Source organism: Mauremys reevesii, linkage group 3 (genome assembly GCF_016161935.1).
Source record: "Mauremys reevesii isolate NIE-2019 linkage group 3, ASM1616193v1, whole genome shotgun sequence".
Lineage (NCBI taxonomy): Eukaryota > Metazoa > Chordata > Testudines > Geoemydidae > Mauremys > Mauremys reevesii.
The window spans coordinates 100960441-100985568 of record NC_052625.1 but is presented as its reverse complement, the minus strand read 5'-3'; positions in this window follow the sequence as shown (position 1 = coordinate 100985568).

Below are 25128 nucleotides of genomic sequence, written 5' to 3'. Positions count from 1 at the left end.
TGGGAAACTGATAACAGCTAGGTACATGGTCACTAGGGTCTTCTGAAACATATTTTATTCATACCTGAATATCTGGTTTCTTTATTAAATAAAAACTGTCTTCCTCAAAACCACCTAAGGCCCTGATCCTGAAAACCCTCAGGCATTCAGAAGGCTTGTACTATTTTGATCATTAGAACATACATTTCATTAGAAGGACCATATATAAGTTAATTGCTATTAAGACTCTGGTTATCACTGATGTTTACAAACTTTTTCTTTAAAGATCAGCTGGACTTACATTTTTCTAAAGGGACTAGTAATTTTGGGTCCTGAGCTCTGAAAATCAGGTCTCTTTAAGGTTAGGCACTAAAAATTGAGGCAACCAAAATCACTAGTTTCTTTTGAAAATTTACACATAGAAGCCCTACGTTCCATTGCTGCCAATAGCTGAGTCACTAATGACAAGGAAAGAAGGATGGTGCTGTGGTGAAGGCACAAGCATCAGAGTATGTGTCTACAACAAACTTCCTAGGCAAGGCACTTTAACCAGTCCATGGCTGATTCCCTAACTTTCAAATGAGGATGATAACTCTTCCGTAGCTTACAGGAATGTTGTGAGTCATAAGTCATCATCATTTGTGAGTAGCTCAGCAACTACAATGATGAGCTCCATGGAAATGATTATTTATATAGAGGCATTTCTATTATAATCTCATGTGTTTATTTGCTTTTAACTTTCTGAAACCAACACCTCCCTGGCTGATATTTTCCACGCTTGGGCTCTCTCTGTCAAAGGATGACACATATATAATTTCCCCCCTGAAAATCTGAGCACTGGAGGATCAGCACTTTAAGTGAAAGTAAAGAGTGGATATATAGGTATTGTGACAAAGTTCCTCCTCTACCTTGGTGGGTCCTGCGCTTATTTGGCAGATTTGCTCACCTCAGTGATCTTCCCCACAGTCTGGGTCAACTCCTCCTGTGTCTGATCAGGAGTTGGGAGGTTTGTGGGGGACCCAGACCCACTCTCTACTCCAGGTTCCAGCCCAGGGCCCTGTGGATCACAGCTGTCTATAATGCCTCCTGTAACAGCTGCATGACAGCTACAACTCCCTGGGCTACTTCCCCATGGCCTCCTCCAAACATCTTCTTTATCCTCACCACAGGACCTTCCTCCTGGTGTCTGATAACACTTGTACTCCTTAGTCCTCCAGCAGCTCTCCTTCTCTTACTCCCAGCACCTCTCACACACTTCCTCTCCTCTGGCTCCCCTTCCCTGACTGGAGTGAGCTCCTTTTTAAACCCAGGTGCCCTGATTAGCCTGCCTTGATTGGCTGCAGGTGTTCTAATCAGCCTGTCTGCCTTAATTGGTTCTAGCAGGTTCCTGATTACTCTAGTGCAGCCCCTGCTCTGGTCACTCAGGGAACAGAAACCTCTTTCTCCAGTGGCCAGAAGACCTCCTTTCTGCTCCTCTGCTGTAGAGGGTAGGAGGGAGAGGGCTGCTGCTGCTGTTGCTGTTCCTGCTGGGCCCTCACTGCTGCTACTGCTCTGGCTCCGGCTGCTCCCCTGGCTGGGCTAGACACCACCACCCACCCCCTTTCTCTGCTGTCTGCTTGCTGGCTGGCTAGTAGATTTCCCCCCCCCACACCCAGTTGCTGCTGTTGCTCCACCCACAGCCCCTTTGGGGGGGGGCTGCTGGCCCGCTCCCCAGAGGAGGGGAGTAAGGGACCCCAGCTCCTGGCCTTGTTGCTGAGGAAGCCACCACCACCATCTTCTGGGCGGGGTCCCTCCTGCCTAGCCACCAGACCACCACCTGGAGCTGCTGGAGCTGCTGTGTTAGCTGCTGGGGAGCTGCTGGAGCCCCGAGGAGAAGGAGAGTGCTGCCTGCTGCTGCTGGAGGACCTCGTAGAGACTCTGAAGGCCACCGTGGAGGGGGCACCTAAGGACTGAGTATTTTTCGGACTGTGCTCTTGTGGTGGGGGCTTGGACTGTGTCTGTTGGGACACTGGGGGTGTGGCGTGGAGCCTGCCCCGGTCCATCTGTGTCCCCTTCGCCCCACCACCGTCGTTGCCCCCTCCACCACCCCGCTGGCGTTTTCCATCTGCCTCATTCTCCTGCCTCTGGGACTGAGCTGCTCACCTGGCTTGCCACGCCCACCTCCACCATTTGGGCCTGCAGCAGCAGCCAGCTGCATTGACTTTTGCACAAGTGCCCGTGGGCGCCCCACCCCACCCCTTGGCCTGACCCCTCTCCTTTGCCACATTTGTCTGCCCGCCCATTTCCTCTGTGGCCCTGACTGTCCTGCCCCAGCCCTGCAGCTAGCCCCGTGGTCCCACTGCCCTGTTCCTGGTTTGATTTTCCCCGGCCCTGTGATCCCCAGCCCTGATTGGCCCCTTCCTCGTGCGCCCATGCCCCTCCCATGCGCTTGTGCCCTTCCCCCATTTGAGTTTGCCCTTGTTCACTGCACACCCCCCCAATGTTGTTAGCCCCCCTGGTCCCCTAGTGCAACTAGAGGAGCTGGAATTCCCCTCTGGGTCGGTGGCCTGCCACCCTCCCGCCCCTGGGTCCTTGCTTGCTCCCACGCCTCTTTAGCCTTCCCTTTTGGCACCCTCCTCCCTGCCTGCAGCCTAGCGGGACCTCCCCTCGCTGTTTGTCCCCTTCCCGCTCGTTATGGCGGGGGACGCGCGGAGAGACGCGATGCTCCCACCGCCCCTCCTCCCGAAACCCCGTGTCCAATCCCCAAGCCTCTACCTTGAGTTTACCTGCCACTGCCCCGCTGGCGTGTGCCAACCAGCGCTATCGGCGTCCGCTGCTGCCACGTCCTTCGCCCCTTCCGAAAGGTCGGGGTGGGAAGAAGGGTAAGGCTAAAGACCAGGCCCTCCATGGCGGGGACTACCCCGCTGCCGTGGTGCATCCCTCCCGTTGTTCCTCTACCAGCTCCCGGCCCCAGGGCATATGCCCAGGTGGCGGCGGCCCCGCCTGCCGCTACTCCTCCGCCTGCCGCTTCCACTACCATCTCTAGCGGCGGGGCCCTTTCCCACCTTGACTAGGAAGCCCCCACACGAAACGAAAACCTATGTGAGGCGTTGGCGAGGGGGTGGCGGCCATTGTGGCGGCCTCCAAAATGTACGGGAGGTGGTCTTCTTCCTGGCGTCGGAGGCCGCCCCAGAAAGCGAGGCGGGTTTGGCAGTGGGGCGTGTTTGTGCCCCTGGAGCCCTTGGAAGACCTGGGGTCCGCTTGGTCCTGACCTCCGTCCCTCCCTTCCTGCCCAATGCCGCCTGCTGCCCGCCCTTTCTGCCCTGGGGCATTTCTGTCATCAGCCCTCTCTGCCCAGCACCTGAAGCTGCCCCTCCTCCTTCTCAGTCCTCCGCTGTGGACCTGGATGATGCCATGGAGGGCTGGTCCTTAGTGCAGGGAAGGGGGGGCAATGAGCTCGGTCCCATTACATCAGGCCCCGGAAGAGCAGGAACTTCTGCCTTGCCCCGGCGACGCCCGGGTGTTGGCGGGGAGGCCCGGGTGGCGGGCGGCGATCTCCCTCCATCTACGAGAGATCAAGGCCCTGGGTCTGACCCGATTTACGCGGGGAGGCTGCTCCTGCCTCTGAGGGTCCCCTGGGATCCTCCATCATGACCCGATTCCCAGGGGTGTCCTCTTGGGTGTGGGCCAACCGACCTCCACCTCCCGTGATGCCATTGGATACTCCCAGCTGCTCTCCTTCCGCCGCCCCTGTTGAACTGCCACGTCGAGGTCTGCCCCTGCCTGCCCGCCTTCACCCGCCCCATGCGCTGAGGAGCGTGGCTCCCGTAACAAAGTCCAACTCGCGCTCCAGCGGTGGCTGTAGGATGGGTCTCCGGCAGGTGCTCTCCTTCCTTTTTCCTGCAGGAGACCCATACAGATCCGCCACCTCTCGGTTCGCTCGGCGGGGGTGCTGGGGTTGCCGAGGCTGTCGCCTGCTGCTTGTGGTTAATCTTGTCGCGTCTATGCCCCCGACGCCGGGCCGAGAGGGTGCGTTTTTCGGCCCTGGATCCTCGTGAGTGCCTGGTCCTGGGCGGGGGACTTACCACCCTCCCTCGAGAGGACCGGAACCTTCGTCGGGTGGAGGCCCATCGTCGCGCCACCTCCAGCGTTCGGCGGCCCCTTTTCTGATCACCACCTTGCCACCGTGACGGCTCCGGAGAGCGGGCGGGGCGGCCCTACTGGCATTTTAATAATAGTTTGCTGGAGGGCCGATCCATCCCTCTGCGGCGTGCGGGGAGCGGGAGGAGCTCCGGGCCTCGAGGATCATCGAGCCCGGGTGCCTGTTTTCCGCATCCGCCTCCTTCGGAGATGGATCGCGGCTCCGCTTCTTCTATGCCCTGGAGAAAGGAGGGGGCAAAAAGCCGCACCTGCCTCCGCGGGAGGCAGGGCCAGGGCCTTCGGCTCTTTTCTCCCGGATCAAACCGATCCTAACGCTGCAAGTGCTCTGTCAGCGCGGTGACCGGGACCGCTAGAGCTGCCCTCCTCCTGAGTTGTTCTGGGGCGTCCTCGGCCCAGACCTGATCACCGTCTGGGCCGAGTCTTGCGGGGCGGGGTCCTCCTCTTTTGCGTGCGCGCGCCTTGCTCGTTGTTGAGCCCGAGGGGGGACCTCCAGCGCGGAATTGGCGTCCCATCTCGCTCCTCAGCACGGACTATAAAATCGTTGCGAAGGCCATTTACGATTCAGGGTCCAGTGCTGGCGGGCGTGGTCCCAGACCAGACCTACACCGTCCGGGCACCGCGATCTTTGATAACTTGTATCTGGTGGATGGTCTGTCGCTCGCCTCCTGTCCCTGGATCAGGGTATCTCCTGGGCACTCTGCAAGCGTTAGGGACCCCAGTTTGTGGGTTTTCTCCAGGTGCTGTGCGCTCGCGGGAGTGTCTGGTCAGGCTCAACTGGACCCTGACCGGGCGGTCAGCCGCAGAGCGGAGCGGCGGCGGTGTGTCCTCTCTCGGGGGTCAGCTAGCTGGTCGAGCCCTTCCTCTGTCTCCTCGGGGCGGGCTGCGGCTGGTCCTGTCGTCGTCCGCCCGTGATGTGCTCCTCGTGGTCCAGGACCCGGGCGACTTAGCGGTGGTGAGCTTGCCAGGCCATGGCCCGGGTCAACTGGGTCAAGAGCTCTGGCCTGGTGGTAGGGGACGGGTGGCAGGCGAGCTCCTCCACCCCTTCAGGCCATCCGGTGGGCGAGCGGTCCGCTGCTCTATCTCGGCGTTTACCTTTCTGCGGAGAACTGGCATGGTTTAGAAATGGACAGGACTACTCGGTGCCTCTCTTGCTGGTGCTGAATCAATTAGTCCTGTCCATGCTCTGGTACCGGCTCAACACCCTGGTCCCGGCCCCGTTCCTGGCCACCCTCCGGGGGCGGTTCTGGAGTTCTTCTGGCCAGGAACGACTGGGTCTCTGCAGGTCCTCCACCTGCCCCTGGAGGAGGGGGCAGGGCCTGAAGTGCCTGCGCACTCAGGTTCACGTCTTCCGCCTCCAGGCCCTGCAGACTATACAGTGTGGGTAGTCCGGCGTGGGCGGCACACACCTTCCTCCGCCGCCTGAGAGGCTCCGATATGACCGGCAGCTCTTTCTCTCCATCCGAGAGGTCTTCCGCGAGACCTCTCTGGGCTGCCGGTCTTCTACCAAGACCTCCTCCGGACCTGGCCCAGCTCCGTGTGCAGGTGGCGGAGTCGCCAGAGGCTGGTCTTGGCAGGAGTCACCAGGGTCGGAGACCTGGAGACTGGCTGGATCCCGCGGCCGCTCAGCGCCAGGAGGTGAAGGCCCCGCTGCTCGGGTTTACCTCGACCGGGTCCTGCGGGAGCACGCCCGCCCACCTTCCACCCGGGCCCTGTGGATCTTTTATCGGGCCCCTGCCCGCCGATCTGCAGCGGTTTTGTTCCAGACCGCGCAGGGAAACATCTGTACGCGCGTGCTCTCTGCCACGCCTACCTCACCCTCGCGTCCCGCCCGATACGAAATGGCGGGACCTCCTGCCACCTCTCGAGGAGGAGAGGTGGGCCAGCCTGTATTCTGCCCTAGTCCCGAGGCCCGCCGGGATGTCAGTTCTGTCCCCAACACCTGCCCCTTTTGCGGCGTGAAGGAGACCCTGGCACATGTTTATTTAGAGTGTTGCAGCCCTGTTCCGGCTCCTCTTGGATCTCCTATTGCGTTTTGGTTGCACTTTTCCCCTCACCTGTTTGTCTATGCACTCCTATCCATGGCGGGATCTCCTTGTCAACCTCCTCTTAGTCCTGGCCAAACTGGCCATCTATGAGGAGGTTGGCGATGGGATTTCCTGCGACTGTGGGGCCTTGCTCCTCCGTCCGTTCACGCATCCGGGCGGAGTTCCTCTGGGCGGCGTCCACTGGCTCCCTTGCGCCCGGAGAGCAGTGGGCGTTGTCCGGGTTCTCTGCTCGGTGTCCCCATCTGGTTCCCTTCGTTTAGCCCTGTGACCTCACTCCCACTCCTGTTTTTCATTAGTTGTCCCACGTACTTGCTTAGTGTCCCGGACCTGTGGATCCTCTCCTTAGGCTCCACTTCCTGGATACTAATAGGACCGCCCAGTTGCTGCTGTTGCTCCACCTGCAGCCCCTTGGGGGGAGGGGGCTGCTGGCCTGTTCCCCAGAGGAGGGGAGTGAGGGGCCCCAGCTCCAGGCCTTGTTGCTGAGGAAGCCACCACCACCATCTTCTGGGCGGGGTCCCTCCTGCCTAGCCACCAGACCACCACCTGGAGCTGCTGGAGCTGCTGTGTTAGCTGCTGGGGAGCTGCTGGAGCCCCGAGGAGAGGAGAGTGCTGCCTGCTGCTGCTGGAGGACCTCGTAGAGACTCTGAAGGCCACCGTGGAGGGGCACCTAAGGACTGAGTATTTTTGACTGTGCTCTTGTGGTGGGGGCTTGGACTGTGTCTGTTGGGACACTGGGGTGTGGCGTGGAGCCTGCCCCGGTCCATCTGTGTCCCCTTCGCCCCCACCACCGTCGTTGCCTCCACCACCCGCTGGCGTTTTCCATCTGCCTCATTCTCCTGCCTCTGGGACTGAGCTGCTCACCTGGCTTGCCACGCCCACCTCCACCATTTGGGCCTGCAGCAGCAGCCAGCTGCATTGACTTTTGCACAAGTGCCCGTGGGCGCACCCCACCCCACCCCTTGGCCTGGCCCCTCCTTTGCCACATTTGTCTGCCCCACCCATTTCCTCTGTGGCCCTGACTGTCCTGCCCCAGCCCTGCAGCTAGCCCCGTGGTCCCACTGCCCTGTTCCTAGTTTGATTTTCCCCGGCCCTGTGATCCCCAGCCCTGATTGGCCCCTCCTCGTGCGCCATGCCCTCCCATGCGCTTGTGCCCTTCCCCATTTGAGTTTGCCCTTGTTCCCGATGTTGTTAGCCCCTGGTCCCCTAGTGCAACTAGAGGAGCTGGAATTCCCCTCTGGGTCGGTGGCCTGCCATCCTCCCGCCCCTGGGTCCGCCTCTTTAGCCTTCCCTTTTGGCACCCTCCTCCCCTGCCTGCAGCCTAGCGGGAGGGGTGGTCCTCGCTGTTTGTCCCCTTCCTCCTCCCGAAACCCCGTGTCCAATCCCGAGCCTGTACCTCTTACCTGCCACTGCGATTCGGAGGTCGGAAAGGTCGGGTGGGAAGAAAAGACCAGGCCCTCCATGGCGGGGACTACCCCGCTGCCGTGGTCTCTACCAGCTCCCCAGGGCATATGCCCAGGTGGCGGCGGCCCCGCCTGCCGCTACTCCTCCGCCTGCCGCGAAACCTATGTGAGGCGTTGGCGAGGAAGTAGTGGGCCACGGCCATGTGGCGACCTCCAAAATGGGTGGTCTTCTTCCTGGCGTCGGAGGCCGCCCGCCCAGGAGAGCGAGAGAGGGGTCTGGCGGTGGGGCGTGTTTGTGCCCCTGGAGCCCTTGGAAGACCTAGGGTCCCGCTGTCCTGACCTCCGTCCCTCCCTTCCTGCCCAATGCCGCCCTGCTGCCCACCCTTTCTGCCCTGGGGCACCCTATTTCTGTCATCAGCCCTCTGTGCATTATTCAACGGGAGGCCGGTGCTACCTCTGCCGGGCGATGGGGCACGTCGGAGGACTGCCCCTTGGCCCGGCGGCGGGAGTCCCCCCCCCCGAGCCGATGGCGGCCGCCCCGCCCGTCACGCCAGTGCCCCTAGCTGCCCAGCACCTGAAGCTGCCCTCCTCCTTCTCAGTCCACTGCTGTGGAGGAGGTGCGGCGCGCGAACGCCCAGCGTGGGGAGGGCCGCCCCGGAGACTCCTCCTCGTTCCTGTTGCCCCTCCGTTGCCTCCCGAGTCCCTCCTGTTAGCCAGCCTGGATGATGCCATGGAGGGCTGGTCAGAGCAGGAAGGGGTCTCTGATGACGAGCCTTCTGCCTTGCCCCTTTGTGGTGCCGGCTGGGCGCGACGGACGGTGATGCTGCCCCTCCTGGTGTTGGCGGGGAGGGCCGGGGTGGCGGGGGCAATCTCCCCTCCATCTACGAGAGATCGAGGCCCTGGGTCTGAGATCCTCCATCATCCCGGCTGCGGGTGGCACCCGCTGACGGGCTCTCTGGCCCCGTCGAGCGGCGGCGATGCCCGCTGCCGGACCCGATTCCCAGTGGGCCAACCGACCCTGCCCTACTCTTGTCCTCCACCTTGCTGCTCTCCTTCCGCCGCCTCCTGTTGAACTCCCTGCCTGCCCGCTTGGGGGGGCCACGGGCTGTGTGACAGGCCTGGGGACGGGGCGGTCATCGGTTACCGTTCCCCCATGCGCTGAGGAGGAGCTGCGGGCGTTCGCCGAGGCGTCCGTGGCTCCCGTAACAAAGTCAAACTTCGCGCCAGCGGTTTTCCTGCAGGAGACCCATACGGATCCGTGCTGGGGTTGCGCCTGCTGCACCTCCGGGTGCATGGAGGGCTTGTGGTTAATCTCATCCTGGATCCTCGTGAGTGCCTGGTGCGGACGTCCTCCGGGAGATCCGAACGCCACTCCCTGGTGGACTTTCACCTTCGTCCGGTGGAGGCCATCGGGTCGCGCCACCCGGCTGGACCGCATTTATCTCAGCATTCGGCCGCCCTTTTCTGATCACCACCCTGGCATTTTAATAATAGTTTGCTGGAGGACGTGGGCTTCGTGGCATCCTTCAGGAGTTCTGGCTGGCCTGGCGAGGCAGAGGCGCCTTTCCTCGGCGCGCGATGGTGGGACCTGGGAAGGTGCGGCGCCGCTCTTCTGCCGGGCGCCAGGGAGGTTTTGAAGCTGGATCCATCCTCTGCGGAGCGTGCTGGGAGAAGCGGGAGGAGCTCCGTGCCCTCGAGGATCATCGAGCCCGGGTGCCTTTGTTCGATCCCGCATCCGCCTCCTTCGGGAGATGGATCGCGGCTCCCGCTTCTTCGCCCTGGAGAAAAGGAGGGGGCCAAAAGCATGTCACCTGCCTCCTGGCGGGCGGGGCACCCCTCACGGATCCGGCGGAGATCTGCGGAGGGCCAGGGCCTTCTACGCTCTTTTCTCCCGGATCCGACCGATCCTAACGCTGCAAAGTGCTCTGGGACGGACTGTCACCGTCTGGGCGAGTCTTTGCGGGCGGGGGTCCTCTCCCTTCGCCGAGCTGCAGGACTATAAAATCGGCCATTTCGATTCGGCTAGGGTCCGTGCTGGCGGACGTGGTCCACCGGACCAGACGGATGGTCTGTCGCTCGCCCTCCTGTCCCTGGATCAGGAGAAGGCGTTCACAGGGTGGATCTTGTGGGTTTTCTCCAGGTGCTGTGCGCTTTCGCGAGTGTCTGGTCAGGCTCAACTGGACCCTGACCGAGCCGTCAGCCGGGCGGGAGTGCGGCAGGGGTGTCCCTTCCTCTGTCTCCTCCGCTCGTGGTCCAGGACCCGCTTGCCAGGCCATTTATTCGCGGCCTCCTCCGCCCCGCATCCGTCTCCGCCGGAGAACTGGCATGGGAAATGGACAGGACTACTCCGGTGCCTCTCTTGCGCTGGTGCTGAATCAATTAGTCCTGTCCATGCTCTGGTACGGCTCAACACCCTGGTCCCGCCCCGATTTCCTGGCCAACCTCCGGACGGCGGTTCTGGAGTTCTTCTGGCCAGGACGCACTGGGTCTCTGCAGGGTCCTCCACCTGCGCCTCCAGGCCCTGCAGAGGCTCCTATACAGTGTGGGTAGTCCGGCGTGGAGCGGACACACACCTTCCTCCGGCAGCTCTTTCTCCATCCGAGAGGTCTTCGCGAGACCTCTCTGGGCTGCCGGTCTTCTACCAAGACCTCCTCCGGACCTGGGACCAGGTCCGTGGCGGCCACCGTGGGGTCGATTCTCTCGCGCCCCTGCTACACAACCCCAGCTCCGTGTGCAGGTGGCGGAGTCCCGCCAGAGGCTGGTCTTGGCAGGAGTCACATCTGCAGCCGGTTTGTTCCAGAGACCAAGGAAACATCTGTACACGCCGTGCTCCACACGCCAGGCCAGCCTGTATTCTGCCCTAGTCCCGAGGCCCGCGGGAGATGTCAGTTAGCGCTCCTTCACGGGCCGTGAGCACGGGCGTGTACTTGGCGCTTTTTACCCTGTCCCCAACACCTGCCCCGGCGTGAAGGAGACTCTTGGATCTCCTATTGCGTTTTTTGTTGCTTTTCCCCTCACCTGTTTGTCTATGCACTGTCCTGGCCAAACTGGCCATCTATAAAACCAGGGAGAGGAGGTTGGCGATGGGATTTTGACTGTGGGGGTGTCCCCATCTGGTTCCCTTCGTTTAGCCCTGTGACCTCACTCCCGCTCCTGTTTTTTTCATTAGTTGTCCCACGTACTTACTTAGTGTCCCACCAGACTCCTGTACCCCACTGGTCTGGGTCTGTCACATTATACTCCAGATTATCCAAACAGCATGAGAGACATGGATTTTATTCAGATAATTGGGAGTTCAGATAATTGAGAGAGCAGGAGCAGCAGCTCTGCAGCTGTGCTGTCATGGCTTTGTGACAGCAGGGCTGCACAGGGCTCCCTGCACTGCTGCTCCTGCATTCCCAGTAATTGCAGTCACAAGGTGGGTTGTACGGGAGGCTGACGTCCTGGTGGGGCCAGGACACTGTTCTGCCCCGCCAGGTCCACGGCTTCCCTTGCACCAGCCTCTCCCTCCCATGACAGGGGGCTGCAGAGGGCTCCCTTCACTGATGGCCTTCCACATGGCTGGGCGTTCTCTGCTCTATTATCCAAACCTCTGCATTATCAGAATCCCTTGGTTATTCCCCAGCATGGGGGACAAGAAAGAAATTCAGATAATGCAGCTGTCACATATCCCCTCCCTCTCGATGTGAAGAGGCTGCGTCTCCAGCTGTCAGCCCCCCACTCAGGCAGGAGACTGCTGGGAAAACTGGACATGTGGTAATCCACCCCTCCATACCCTGTGACCCTCACTTCTGCACTGCTGCCAGGGGTGCTGGAACAATATGTATAGTGGGGTGCTGAGAACCATTGAACCAAACTGTAAACCCTGTATATAATGGAAACCACTTCAAGCCAGGGGGTGCAGCAGCACCCCTAGAATCCCTAGTTCCAGCACCTATGACTGCTGCTGGCAGTGGTGCTGGCTTTAGAGCTGGATACCCAGCCAGCAGCCTTCCTCTCTGGCTACTCAGCTCTGAAGGCAGTGCCCCTGCCAGTAGCAGGGCAGAAGTAAGGGTGGCAATCCCACAACCCCCGTACAATAGCCCCCACCCCACCCTGACCACCTTTTGGGTTGCAACCCCCATGGTTACAACACTGTGAAATTTCAGATGTAAACACCTGAAAATGTGAAACTGACTAATTTCTAAACCCTCGGCCATGAAATTGATCAGAATCAATCTACTGATAAGAATACTACTAAATAGCAAACTTTTACTTTTGGAATGTACCATTTTGCTATAAAAGCAAGTATATTTAAAAAATGTCTTGCATGAGGACATGGGCAAGCTTTTTATCTCTATCCCACACCTTAAATTACACACGTTGATCACTGTGCTATTTTATCAGTATATTTGGTATATTATTCTGGAACAAAGTGTAAATGTTTTCAGTCAGATGCCTGACTCAAGATGGAGGCCCCATTGCTTGTTCAAACTTGCATGAAGACATGACCCCCTGACCAAAAGAGCTTACACGCTAAGAATTCTAAAATGAAAGTCACCTAAACTTAAAGCACATGTTGCCTACTAGAGAACTGGAAATGACAATGGGATAGCGAAGTAACAATGAAAGAAAACATGACACAGTACAGTCATTCTAAGATCCCCCATTTTGTCTTGCCTGACTGCACTGCCTCCTGCAGGAACAGAGAGAAACACTCTTTGCATTCAAAGGTGCGGAGAAAACCGAATAAACATCTGCTTAGATTTCAGAGTAGCAGCCGTGTTAGTCTGTATCCGCAAAAAGAACAGGAGTACTTGTGGCACCTTAGAGACTAACAAATGTATTTGAGCATATGCTTTTGTGGGCTAAAACCCACTTCATCGGATGCAGGTAGTGGAAAATACAGTAGGAATATATATATATATATATATATATATATATATATATATATATATATATATATATATATACACACAAACACACAGAACGTGAAATAATGGGTGTTACCATACACACTGTAACGAGAGTGATCAGTTAAGGTGAGCTATTACCAGCAGGAGAGAAAAAGAACTGTTTGTAATGGTAATCAAAATGGCCCATTTCCAGCAGTTGACAAGAAGGTGTGAGGAACCATAGAGGGGAAAAATAAACATGGGGAAATAGTTTTACTTTGTGTAATGACCTATCCACTCCCAGTCTTTATTCAAGCCTAATTTAATGGTGTCAAGTTTGCAAATTAATTCCAGTTAAGCAGTCTCTCATTGGAGTCTGTTTTTGAAATTTTTTTGTTGTAATATTGTGACTTTTAGGTCTGTAATCAAGTGACCAGGGAGATTGAAGTGCTCTCCGACTGGTTTTTGAATGTTATAATTCTTGACGTCTGATTTGTCCATTTATTCTTTTACGTAGAGACTGTCCGGTTTGGCCAATGTACATGGCAGCGGGGCATTGCTGGCACATGATGGCATATATCACATTAGTAGATGTGCAGGTGAACGAGCCTCTGGCAGTGTGATTAGGTCCTATGGTGGTGTCCCTTGAATAGATATGCGGACAGCGTTGGCAACGGGCTCTGTTGCAAGGATAGGTTCCTGGGTTAGTGTTTTTGTTGTGTGGTGTGTGGTTGCTGGTGAGTATTTGCTTCAGGTTTGGGGGCTGTCTGCAAGCAAGGACTGGCCTGCTTAGAGTTATACACAACACAGAATTCTTGTTTTGAATAATTAAGATGCTTTCACTATGCCATCTTGTTGGGCCTGAGCGAATGCAGACTGAAATTAAAGGAAAGACTGCATTGACTTCAAAGACATTGGTTCAGGCCCATAATGAGCAATGTAGTGTCATACTTATATCTATTATATTAGTGAAATAAATATTTTTCTGAGAAAGGGAAAATCTATGACAATATTTGCATTATTACTGCAATTCTTTTGCAAGCATGACAAATGTGGTAAGTCAATCCTGTTTGTTCACTATAATTTCCACTGACTCTAGTTTTAAGGAGTGGCTGTTTAACTATATCTGACACACCCTCTATATCAAGGCTAGGGTCAGGCTCAAAGGTGCAGTTTAATCTTTCTATAGTGTTCTTAAGACACTGCTGGATGTGCTAAAGCACTCGAAGTTTTATAGATTCCTGGGAATAGGACGTAGGGCATCGCTGATACCTATCATTTATACTGGTATATTGTCACTTCACAAATGTACCTCTTAGCATATTTTCAGTCACCTCCTTCAGAACAGATGCCTCTTGTTTTCAATAGGTCCATCCCTGAAATCCTTGGACAAAAATTCCCACTGAAGCCTGAATAAAGATTTCAGAATTGAACCTACTGTTGTTATTACCATTGAAAAAAGCATAGAAAGCTCCAAGATTAATTTTGTGAATTAAATAATGTGAGAAAGGTGTTTTACAATCTTAGTATTCTCCTAATGTAGTTTTTTAGTGCTACTTTCCTATTGTCTCCTTGGTTCTAATGTTCTAATGTTCTTTGTTCATGTTTTCAAGCACTTCAGTAAGCATAAGGAGGGTACTGGATTGCAATGTTGCCAACTCTCATGATTTTATCATGAGTCTCACAATATTTGGTGTTTAAAACCCTAGCTCCTGGAGTCGTAATAAAATGAGAATCTCAGCTTTCATTTTTAAAGCAAGTTTTTAGACCCCAGGTTGCAAGAAAAAAGCTTGAAAATGTGATCCACGCATGCCCTTAAGTTTCAAAAAACAGAATGTAAATAAAAAAACAAAAATGTACTCACCTATCTTGCACTTCATTATCTGGATTATTGGTAGTTGATGCTTTAGACCCTTACTAGTCCAGGCATTTAAGCACATCTAACTTTGAGCATGTGAGTAATCCAGGGGTGGGCAAACTTTTTGGCCTGAGGGCCACATCTGGATATGGAAATTGTGTGGCGGGCCATGAATGCTCATGAAATTGGGGGTTGGGGTGAGGGCTCTGGCTGGGGGTGAGGGCTCTGGGGTGGGGCCAGAAATTAGGAGTTCAGGGTGCGGGAAGTGGCTCCAGGCTGGGGCAAGGCGGTGGGGTGTGGGGAGGGGTGAGTTCTCCAGCTGGGGTTGCGGGCTCTGGGGTGGGCTGGGGATGAGGGGTTGGGGGTGCAGGCAGGTGGTCCGGGCTGGGGCCGAGGGGTTTGGAGGGTGGGAGGGTGATCAAGGCTGGGGCAGGGGGTTGGGGTGCGGAAAGGGGTCAAGGGTGCAGGCTCTGGGTGGTGCATACCTCAAACAGCTCCCAGAAGCAGCAGCATGTCTCCCCTGCAGCTCTACATGGAGGCACGGCCAGGTGGCTCTGCAAGCTGCCCTGTGCGCAGGCACCACCCCTGCAGCTTCCGTTGGCAGTGGTTCCCGGCCAATGGGAGCTGCAGGGAAAGCACTTGGGATGGGGGGCAGCATTTAGAGCCCCCTGGCTGCCCCTACACGTAGGAGCCGGACGGGGGACATGCTGCTGCTTCCAGGAGCTGCGCGAAGTGGGGCAAACCCCTGACCCTACTCCCCAGCTGGAGCACCGGAGAGGAGTAAGCCCCAGATCCTGCTCCCTGGCAGGAGCTCAAGGGCCGAATCAAAACATCTGGAGGGCCAGATGCAGCCCCCAGGCCATAGTTTGCCCACCCCTGAAGTAATCCGACTGAAGTGCTAAAATTAGGCACATGTTTAGGTACTTTGCTGAATCAGGGACTTAAATGTAATCTAATGATTATAGCATTCATTTTATGAACACAGACCTTATAGCAATCAAATACAAAACTTATAATGGAGAAGACAATTACGGCTCTATCAGACTACTCACTTGGAAGAGAGTACTGAATTTAATGAGATTATTTGCTTTTATAAAAAGATATGAAGTAACCAAAGTACTGAACAGCTGTTTTTGGCAACAGAGCAGCAACTTATGCAATTCATATTTGCAGCATTGTTTGCAGCTGTGAACAATATTGTAGGCTACAATAATGGACCTAAGCAAAGTGAGCACACACCCTGTTTGTAAACTTCTACTCTATCTGTGCTCATATATTTTCCCATAAAAGGAGACTTATGATTAGTTCCCAGGAAAATTGACACAATAGTCAAAGTAGTAGGAGGTTTCTTTATGTCAGACTTAACAGCTAAGGTTACCACTAAACTACAAAAATGAACATTTAGTATGAGTATCAGGGAAAAGCTTCCTGCCCCTGGTATCTACTAAGAAATTGGTGGAATTTCCATGACTGGGAGTTTTAAAACTAGGTCTGAACAAAACAATAAATATGAACTGTGAGGCACAATCTAACACTGGCAGGGAGATGAACTGCATGCCTGGATAAGCTGTTTCTGACTCTCTAAATAGTAAAACTGTGTAAGAACAGTTAATTCCTAAAGAACTGTAGAAGATGAATGTCTCAGTGAAAAAAAGCTTCACTAGTTGTCACCTACCACCCCACACTGGAATCCATACAGGGTATAATTAAACAGTTACAATCCATACTCAATGGGGACTGGGTCCTGAAACAAATCTTTCCCCTACCCCTTCTGCTGGCTTTCAAACGACCCCTCAGACTCCTCAAGCTCATCAGAAGAAGAAAGCTTCCCACAGACCAGAACATACAAACTCAAAGTGGCACCAGATTCTGCCATAACAACAGATGCAAAACCTGCAGACATACCTCCATTGCTATGATGATACATAGATAAGAATGGCCTGAGTCAGACCAATGGTCCATCTAGTCCAGTCTCCTGTCTCTGTCAGCGAGCAGTGCCAGACGCTTCAGAGAGAATAAACAGGACAGGGCAATTATCAAGTGATCCATCCCCTGTCATCCAGTCCCAGCTTTATCCAGTCATCCAGTCCCAGCTTCTGGTAGACAGAGGTTTAGGGACACCCAGAGCATGGGGTTGCATCCCCAACCATCTTGGCTAATAGCCATTGAGGAACCTATCCTCCATGAATTTATCTAATTCCTTTTTGAACACAGTTATACTTTTGGCCTTCACAACATCCATGGCAAAGATATCCACAGGTTGACTGTGCATTGTCTGACGAAGTACTTACTTATGTTTGTTTTAAAACTGCTGCCTGTTAATCTCATTTGGTGACTCTTGGTTTGTGTGTTATGTGAAGGAGTAAATATCACATCCTTATTCACTTTCTCCACACCATGAACAATTTTATAGACTTCTATCATATTCCATACAGTCCCAGTATTTTAATCTTTCCTCATACAGAAGCTTTTCCATACCCCTAATTATTCTTGTTGGCCTTCTCTTTTCCAATTATAATATATATATATATATTGTTTGACAAGGAGCAACAAAAAATGCATGCAGTATTCAAGGCATGGTTGTACCATGGATTTATACAGTGGAATTATGATATTTTTGTTTTATTATTTTTCCCTTTCTTAATGGTTCCTAACATTCTGTTAGCTTGTTTTGACTGCTGCTGCATATTAACTGGATATTTTCAAAGAGCTATCCAAGATGACTCGAACATTGCTATTTTTGAATGATAATAGCTAATTTAGACCCCATAATTTTGTATGTATGATTGGGATTATTTTTTCTAATGTGCATTGCTTTGCACTTATCAACATTGAATTGCATCTGCCATTTTGTCACCTAGTCTCCCAGTTTACTGAGATCCCTGTGTAAGTCCATAGCTGACTGAGAAGATTTAATTTCTCAAAATAACTTGAGTTATTTTCTATCTTCTGCAAATTTTGCCACTTTCTTATTCTCCTCATTTTCCAGATGATTTGTGAATATGTTGAACAGCACAGATCTCGGTACAGATCTTTGGGGGACCCCACTATTCACCTTTATACATTGTGATAACTGACCATTCATTCCTACCCTTTGTTTTCTATCTTTTACCCAGTTACTGATCCATGAGATGACCTTCCCTCCTATCCCATTATTGCTGACTTTGCTCAAGAGCCTTTGGTGAGGAACCTTGTTCAAGGCATTCTGAAAATACAAGTTCACTATATCAACTGGATTTCTCTTGTCTACATGCTTGTTGACTACCTCAAAGAATTCTGATAGATTGGAGAGGCATGATTTCCCTTTACAAAAGCTGTGTTGATTCTTCTCTGACATATTGTGTCTATCTGTGTATCTGATAATTCTGTTCTTTACTATAGTTTCAACCAATTTGCCTGATACTGAAGTTGGATTTACTGGCCTGTAATTTCCAGGATCACCTCTAGAGCCTTTTTTTTAAAAAAATGGGTGTGATCTTAGCTACCTTCTAGTCATCTGGTACAGAGATTGATTTAAATAATAAGTTACATACCACAGTTAATAGTTCTGTAGTGAAGACCAATCCAAAGAATTCATTTAGCTTCTCATCAACGGCTTGTCTTCCTTGCCGAGGCGGATTAAGATTTCCCAGGGCCCTGGGACAGAGCAAGTGGGGGGCCCCTCTCCACCTCTTCCACCTGCAGTCCCGCCCTCATTCTGCCCCTTCTGTCTATGACCCTGCCCATAGCTTTACCCTTTTCTGCCCCTTCCCTGGGACCCCACCCATGTTCCACCTAGGATCCCCCCCATTCTGCTTGCCCCACAACCCATTTGCTCCTTTCTCCCCCACCCCACTGTGGCCCCAAGACCAGAGAAGCTCTGTCCTTGCACCACAGCCCCTGGGCTGTCGCGGGGAGTGAGAGCTCCTCCAGTCCCAGGGTTGCGTGGGGGTCCAGGTGCTCTGCTTCTGCAGGGGACCAAGGTCAGGGCGCTGGGGCTTCTCCTGCCCCACCCAGCACTTCTGTCAGAGAGTGGGTTGGTCACCGGGGCTTCCCCTGCTGCCCTGCAGTTTCTGCCAGGAACAGGTCAGGGAACTAAGGGCTTCTTCTGCTGGGAACGGGTCGGTAGGGCACTGCTGGAGGACTTCCCTCATCCTGCTGGGGACAGGGTCAGGGGGAACCTGCGGGCGGGCTTTCCCCATCCAGTGGCTTTTTCTGGGGAGGCTTCCCCCATCCTGTGGCTTCTGATGGGAATGGGGGGGCTGCTGGGGGCACTTCTCCTGTGCCCCTGCCTCTGCCAAGGATGGGAACTGGGGGCGGTGGTGCTGCTGCCTGCGGCTTCTGTAAGCGAGGACTGGCCTGTCTCCCAAGATCTGTGAGAGTGAGGGATCGTCCTTCAGAATAGGTTGTAGATCCTTGATGATGCACTGGAGAGGTTTTAATTGGGGGCTGAAGGTGATGGCTAGTGGCATTCTCTTACTTTCTTTGTTGGGCCTGTCCTGTAGTAGGTGACTTCTGGGTACTCTTCTGGCTCTGTCAATCTGTTTCTTCACTACAGCAGGTGGGTATAGTAGTTGTAAGAACGCTTGATAGAGATCTTGTAGGTGTTTGTCTCTGTCTGAGGAGTTGGAGCAAATGTGGTTGTATCTTAGAGCTTGGCTGTAGACAATGGATCGTGTGGTGTGGTCTGGATGAAAGCTGGAGGTGTGTAGGTAAGTATAGCGATCAGTAGGTTTCCGGTATAGGGTGGTGTTTATGTGACCATCGCTTATTAGCACTATAGTGTCCAGGAAGTGGATCTCTTGTGTGGACTGGTCCAGGCGGAGGTTGATGGTGGGATGGAAATTGTTGAAATCATGGTGGAATTCCTCAAGGGCTTCTTTTCCATGGGTCCAGATGATGAAGATGTCATCAATGTAGCGTAAGTAGAGTAGAGGTCTTAGGGGACGAGAACTGAGGAAGCGTTCCTCTAAGTCAGCCATAAAAATGTTGGCATACTGTGGGGCCATGCAGGTACCCATAGCAGTGCCGCTGACTTGAAGGTATACGTTATCCCCAAATGTGAAATAGTTGTGGGTGAGGACAAAGTCACAAAGTTCAGCCACCAGGTTTGCCATGACATTATAAGGGATATGGTTCCTGATGGCTTGTAGTCCATCTTTGTGTGGAATGTTGGTGTAGAGGGCTTCTACATCCATAGTTGCCAGGATGGTGTTTTCTGGAAGATCACCAATGGATTGTAGTTTCCTCAGGAAGTCAGTGGTGTCTCGAAGATAGCTAGGAGTGCTGGTAGCGTAGGGCCTGAGGAGAGAGTCTGCATAGCCAGACAATCCTGCTGTCAGGGTGCCAATGCCTGAGATGATGGGGCATCCAGGATTTTCAGGTTTATGGATCTTGGGTAGCAGATAGAATACCCCTGGTAAGGGTTCTAGGGGTGTGTCTGTGCAGATTTGATCTTGTGCTTTTTCAGGAAGTTTCTTAAGCAGATGGTATAGATTCTTTTGGTAACCCTCAGTGGGATCAGAGGGTAATGGCCTGTAGAATGTGGTGTTAGAGAGCTGCAACAACAAGCAACCCACGAACTCCGTCTTTGTCATATGACTGCAGAGGTGTTAACTGCCGACTTCAGCTTGAATAGTCCCTAAACACATATCCTAACTCCTTATGCTAAACGATCTGTTCCACCTTGTACTTAGCTGTGACACTCAAAAGCTCATATGTAGTGTAGCTGTAGATGTGTCAGTCCCAGGATATCAGACAGGCAAGGAGGATGAGCTAACATCTTTTATTGGACCAACTTCTGTTAGTAAGAGAAACAAGCTTTTGAGCTACACAGAGTTCTTCTTCCGGTCTGGGAAAGGTACTCTGAGTGTCACAGCAAAATACAAGGTGGATTGACATGGGTAGTTAGCGCATATTCTAATGAACCATTCAAAGTAGAGTGCCCCCCCCCATGTGTGCTTGAAATTTTGAGTTATGCCTTACTTCTCTCTCCCTGGAGAGTTTAATCATCTTTGGAGAGCCTGAAACAGGGCCACCCAGAGGAGGGGGGGCAAGTGGGGCAATTTGCCCCAGGCCCCACAGGGGCCCCCACAAGAATATTCTATAGTATTGCAACTTTTTTATGGAAGGGGCCCCCAAAATTGCTTTGCCCCAGGCCCCCTGAATCTTCTGGGCAGCCTGAAATTACATATATATTAGAATAATTTGAAAAAGGTATGAAGAGCTGTTAGATATACAAAGCAGAAGGTAATCTCTACATGATTTTTAAAAAGATGAAACATTTTTGAGGCTTATTTTTTGGCTTTTTCACTCATACCATGGAAAGTATTTTACAACTATACTAAACCTTTGAAAGTCACGTAACCTGGGTTTTATAGAGGACTATGTGATGAGGTGGATCACAGCTAATGAGAGTGGTTATCAGGTAGGAGACTGCTGCACTTCCTACTTCAGCCACTTTGTATTGCTCCTCTAGGCTCAGTTTCAGTGCTGTCAGATCAGGCCCGCACTGGACCTGGAAATATATTCCCAGTCCCGGATTTACTCCCAAAACATGTGTTCTGCTCTGTCCAGACCTCTCCTGGACTGTTCGGCTAATTAATCATTCTTATGGCTCTTCTCTAAACCCTCTCCAATGTATTAACATCCTTCTTGAATTGTGGGCACCAGAACTGGAAACAGTATTCCAGCTGTGGTCACATCAATTCCAAATTCAGAGGTAAAATAACTTCTCTATTCCTATTTAAGAGTCTCCTGTTTATGCATCCCAGGATTGCATTAGCTCTTTTGGCCACTGCATCACACTGGGAGCTCATGTTCAGCTGATTATATACCCGCATCCCCAAATCTTTTTCAGTCACTGCTTCTCAGGATAAAGTCTCCTATCTTGTAAGTATGGCCTACTTTCTTTGTTCCTAGATGTATGCATTTACATTTAGCTATATTAATATATTGTTTACCAAGCGATCCAGATGACTCTGAATCAGTGACCTATCCCCATCATTATTTCCCAGTCCCCCAATTTTTGTGTCATCTGCAAACTTTATCAGTGATGATTTTAGGTTTTCCTCCAGATCATTGATTAAAAATGCTAAATATAGCTCAGGGCCAAGAACCGATCATAGAATCATAGAATATCAGGGTTAGAAGGGACCTCAGGAGATCATCTAGTCCAACCCCCTCTACCAGACCCACTGGAAACACCCTTGCTTGATGACAATTCCCCATTTACTATTACATTTTTAGAGCTATCAGTAAGCCAGTTTTTAATTCATTTAATGTTTGCCATGTTAATTTGATATCATTCTAGTTTTTTAATCAAAATGTTATGTAGTACCAAGTGGAACGCATTACAGAAGTCCAGATATATTACATCAACGTTAATACTTTTATCAATCAAGCTTGCAATCTTATCCAAAAAAAATCAAGCTAGTTTGACAAGATCTATTTTCCATAAACCCACGCTGATTTGCATTAATTACACTTTCCTTTAGTACATTATTAATCGAGTCCTGTATCACCCACTCCATTATCTTTCCAGGATTGATGTCAAGTTGACAGGCCTGTAATTTTCCAGGTAATCCCATTTACACTTTTTAAATATTGGCACAACATTAGCTTTCACTGGAACTCCCACCAAATCTGAAGAATTGTCCCAGGATTTTTTTTTTAATGTTGACAATGATGAGTGGGTAGATTTAGCACAGTTTCTAGCAAGCCAAAGGAAGGTGAGGATAAAAACCTGTCTCAGGCAGACAAAAGCCTCACAGCTGCCAGAGATTAGGCTTCTTAGCCTTAACCTCAGAAAATTCCCACTGGTTTATTACACTAATTGATAGCAAGATGCTGACAGTTCTAGTGAGTGGTGAATATTAACCCAAAAGAGAAAGAACTGAGGTCTCGAATGTTACCTGCACACATTAAGGCACCCATTTTTTTCCCAGTCCATAGGGCTCCAGATGAAAAGCACCTACCCTAACCCAATCCATAGGGCTCATGGCCACCTGTACCCAATTCATAGGGCTCAGGGTGTAACTAACCTGGTCAATTTAAGTACCCACACCCTTTTCCAATATGTAGGGCTCCGGGTGTATACAGTACTCAGAGCCGGTGCAAGGATGTTTCGCGCCCTAGGCGAAACTTCCACCTTGCACCCTCCCCCATTCCCGAGGCATCCCCCCTCCGCCCTGAGGCGCCCTCCCTGCGGCAGCTGCCCACCCCCCACCCTCCACCCTGAGGCACCCCCTCCGCCCCAGCTCACCCCTGCTCCACCTCCACCCCGAGCACACCGTGACTGCTTCACTTCTTCCGCCTCCAAGGCTTGCGGCGCCAATCAGCTTAGGTTCCGCAAGCCTGGGAGGCAGGAGAAGTGAAGCAGCCACAGCGTGCTCAGGGAGGAGGCGGGGCAGGGGTGAGCTGGGGCGAGGAGTTCCCCTGCATGCCACCCCTCCACTTACTTGCTGCAGGCAGCCCTCCCTGCACTCCCCTGCCCCAGCTCCCTCCGCCTAAATGCTGTCAGCAACCGGGGCAGCCGAAGATCCGGCTGCCGCAGTCGCTGCCAAAGAAAATGGCGTCCCCCAAATCCTAGTGCCCTAGGCGACCGCCTAGGTCGCCTAAATTCTTGCACCGGCCCTGACAGTACTACTACTGCAGGTTTGCAGGGCCTTTTACCAGTTAAAGAGCCTTGCACAGTAATATATTACATAACCTCTATTTATTAACAATTACCAAAAACAGATTGCACATGCTACACATACAGTGCTCACCACGCCCAATAAGCCAGATGAACTTTTCTTGATAGCCAGTCAGGATCAGATCCATCTGAAATGTATCTAATCAATCCTAACATATTGTAACATAATTCTCTAACCAATTATATCCCACTACCCGTATAAATTTACACCTACCAAAATTAATTATGTAACAGACAGAAACAATTAAAGAACCATACAGAGACCATACAAATAAACAATAGGGAAGTGGGGACCATAATGACAAAAAGTAAAGAAATGAGGGCTTCACAACCACAACTATTGATAAGTGATAGCTTGCCAGACAGAATGGAATCAAACTAAGTTTTCTTTAGCCATCTTACGATCTGTTTCTTTATCTGGTGATAGTGGGTGCTATTAGGACAGGGTCTCCTTCTTAACAGCCTGATATGACATTGTCTTAATGTAACTTAGATGGAATGTGAGGATCAGGACGTGACTTCCTGGTTCTCAGGTAATGGCTGCTGCTCAGCGGCTCTTTTAATCTGGCTGCAGACGAAGGCCTTAGGCTTTAGGCCTTACAATATGGCTGCAGACAAAGGTCTTATCCTTACATGAGTAGGCTAGAAATTGTATGAGTACTCACAATTGACTCTGACTACCAGGAAATTCCACACTTTGGGCTATTTAAACCTCAGCTGAAGAAGGCTATCATTTTCTATTGAAGACTAAAACGGTTCAAGGTTGTGTCTTTTCCATTTTTCCTACATTGCTGCTGCAGCTACTGCCACCACCACCACCACCAGATACAGCGTGAAGTGCTCTATTGCAAATATTATAAGGTTTACTCTTGCGTGTATATAGTTAGTTTGATTTGGCACACAATCCAGAGTATATCACTGTCCAAAAAGGCTACAAAAAGGGGCTTCATAAACAAAGTGAAAAATGCTATGATATGGTCACTCTTTTTTCTGCACTGAACTGGCACTTTGCAAAGTGTTCTTCTGTCTGCAATTGCTGGCAGTGTTCAAACTGCTTTTTCAGTGACCCTGCCTGTAGTCAGAATGTGACCAGTATTGTTTTATGTATAGTACACTCTGTCACTGTAAATCAATGGTGATATTAAGTCTCCTAGTCCTTACTAAACAGAATGTTTGAGCTGTTTTGATGTAAAGAAATCAAATTAATATGTCCAAGTGCTCCCAGTCTTCTGTTATAAGTGCTACCATAAAAGAGGTTGCAGTCAGGGCCGGTTCCAGGCACCAGCGAAGGAAGCAGGTGCCTGGGGTGGCCAATAGAAAGGGACGGCACGTCCAGGTCTGCGGTGGCAATTCGGCGGCGGGTCCTTCACTCCCTCTCTTCCTCTTCAGCAGCAGCTCAATCGGATTTTTCTTTTTTCTCTCTCTTTTTTTTTTTTCATCACTTGGGGCAGCAAAAAAGCTGGAGCTGGCCCTGGTTGCAGTGTTTGTGCTTATTTAAGGGGCCAGTCTTCAGTTGTGTCAGAGGTACTCTCAACACACTGAGGGGGCAGGAGGCAAAGATGGTCTCACTGAACCTTTCTGCGTCCCGATCAAATATCTGAAGGAACAGTTTAGCCTCTGGTGAAATTTAAAACAGCCATAGGGCTGCTCTATCTTTGCTGACTTGTAACAGCCTCTTTAAGGACTCGCAGATGGGCACGGTCACTTGAGTACACTGTGCACTGGCCATGTATTTTAACATACCCCCTAAAGTAGAATGGTGGTGGGACAGGAGAATAGCCCTACCACAGGGGAATCTTCTGATGTCTGTTTGGGAAGCTTTAAGTTCCCCTTGCCCTGACACAAAAGCAAAAAGGAGACAATGTAGCCCAAAATTTCTATGTAACTGGGTAGCTTCCAGTCCCACTCTAAAAATTAATTAAATTTTGGCAATATTGATAAATCAGCAAAACATCTACAATAAATATTGTGCTATTCTCTAGCATTCTGCTCACACCATGTATTTATTTTGTAAAGAATTATTTACACTTCTGTTATTCTGCATCCTTATTTCTGCTTTCATGGTAGTAACACTGAATATTAGCTCTATAATTAATGAGTGCTGCTTGTTACTTTACCTCATCTGATAATTATTCATGTGGCATAGAGGGACACAGGG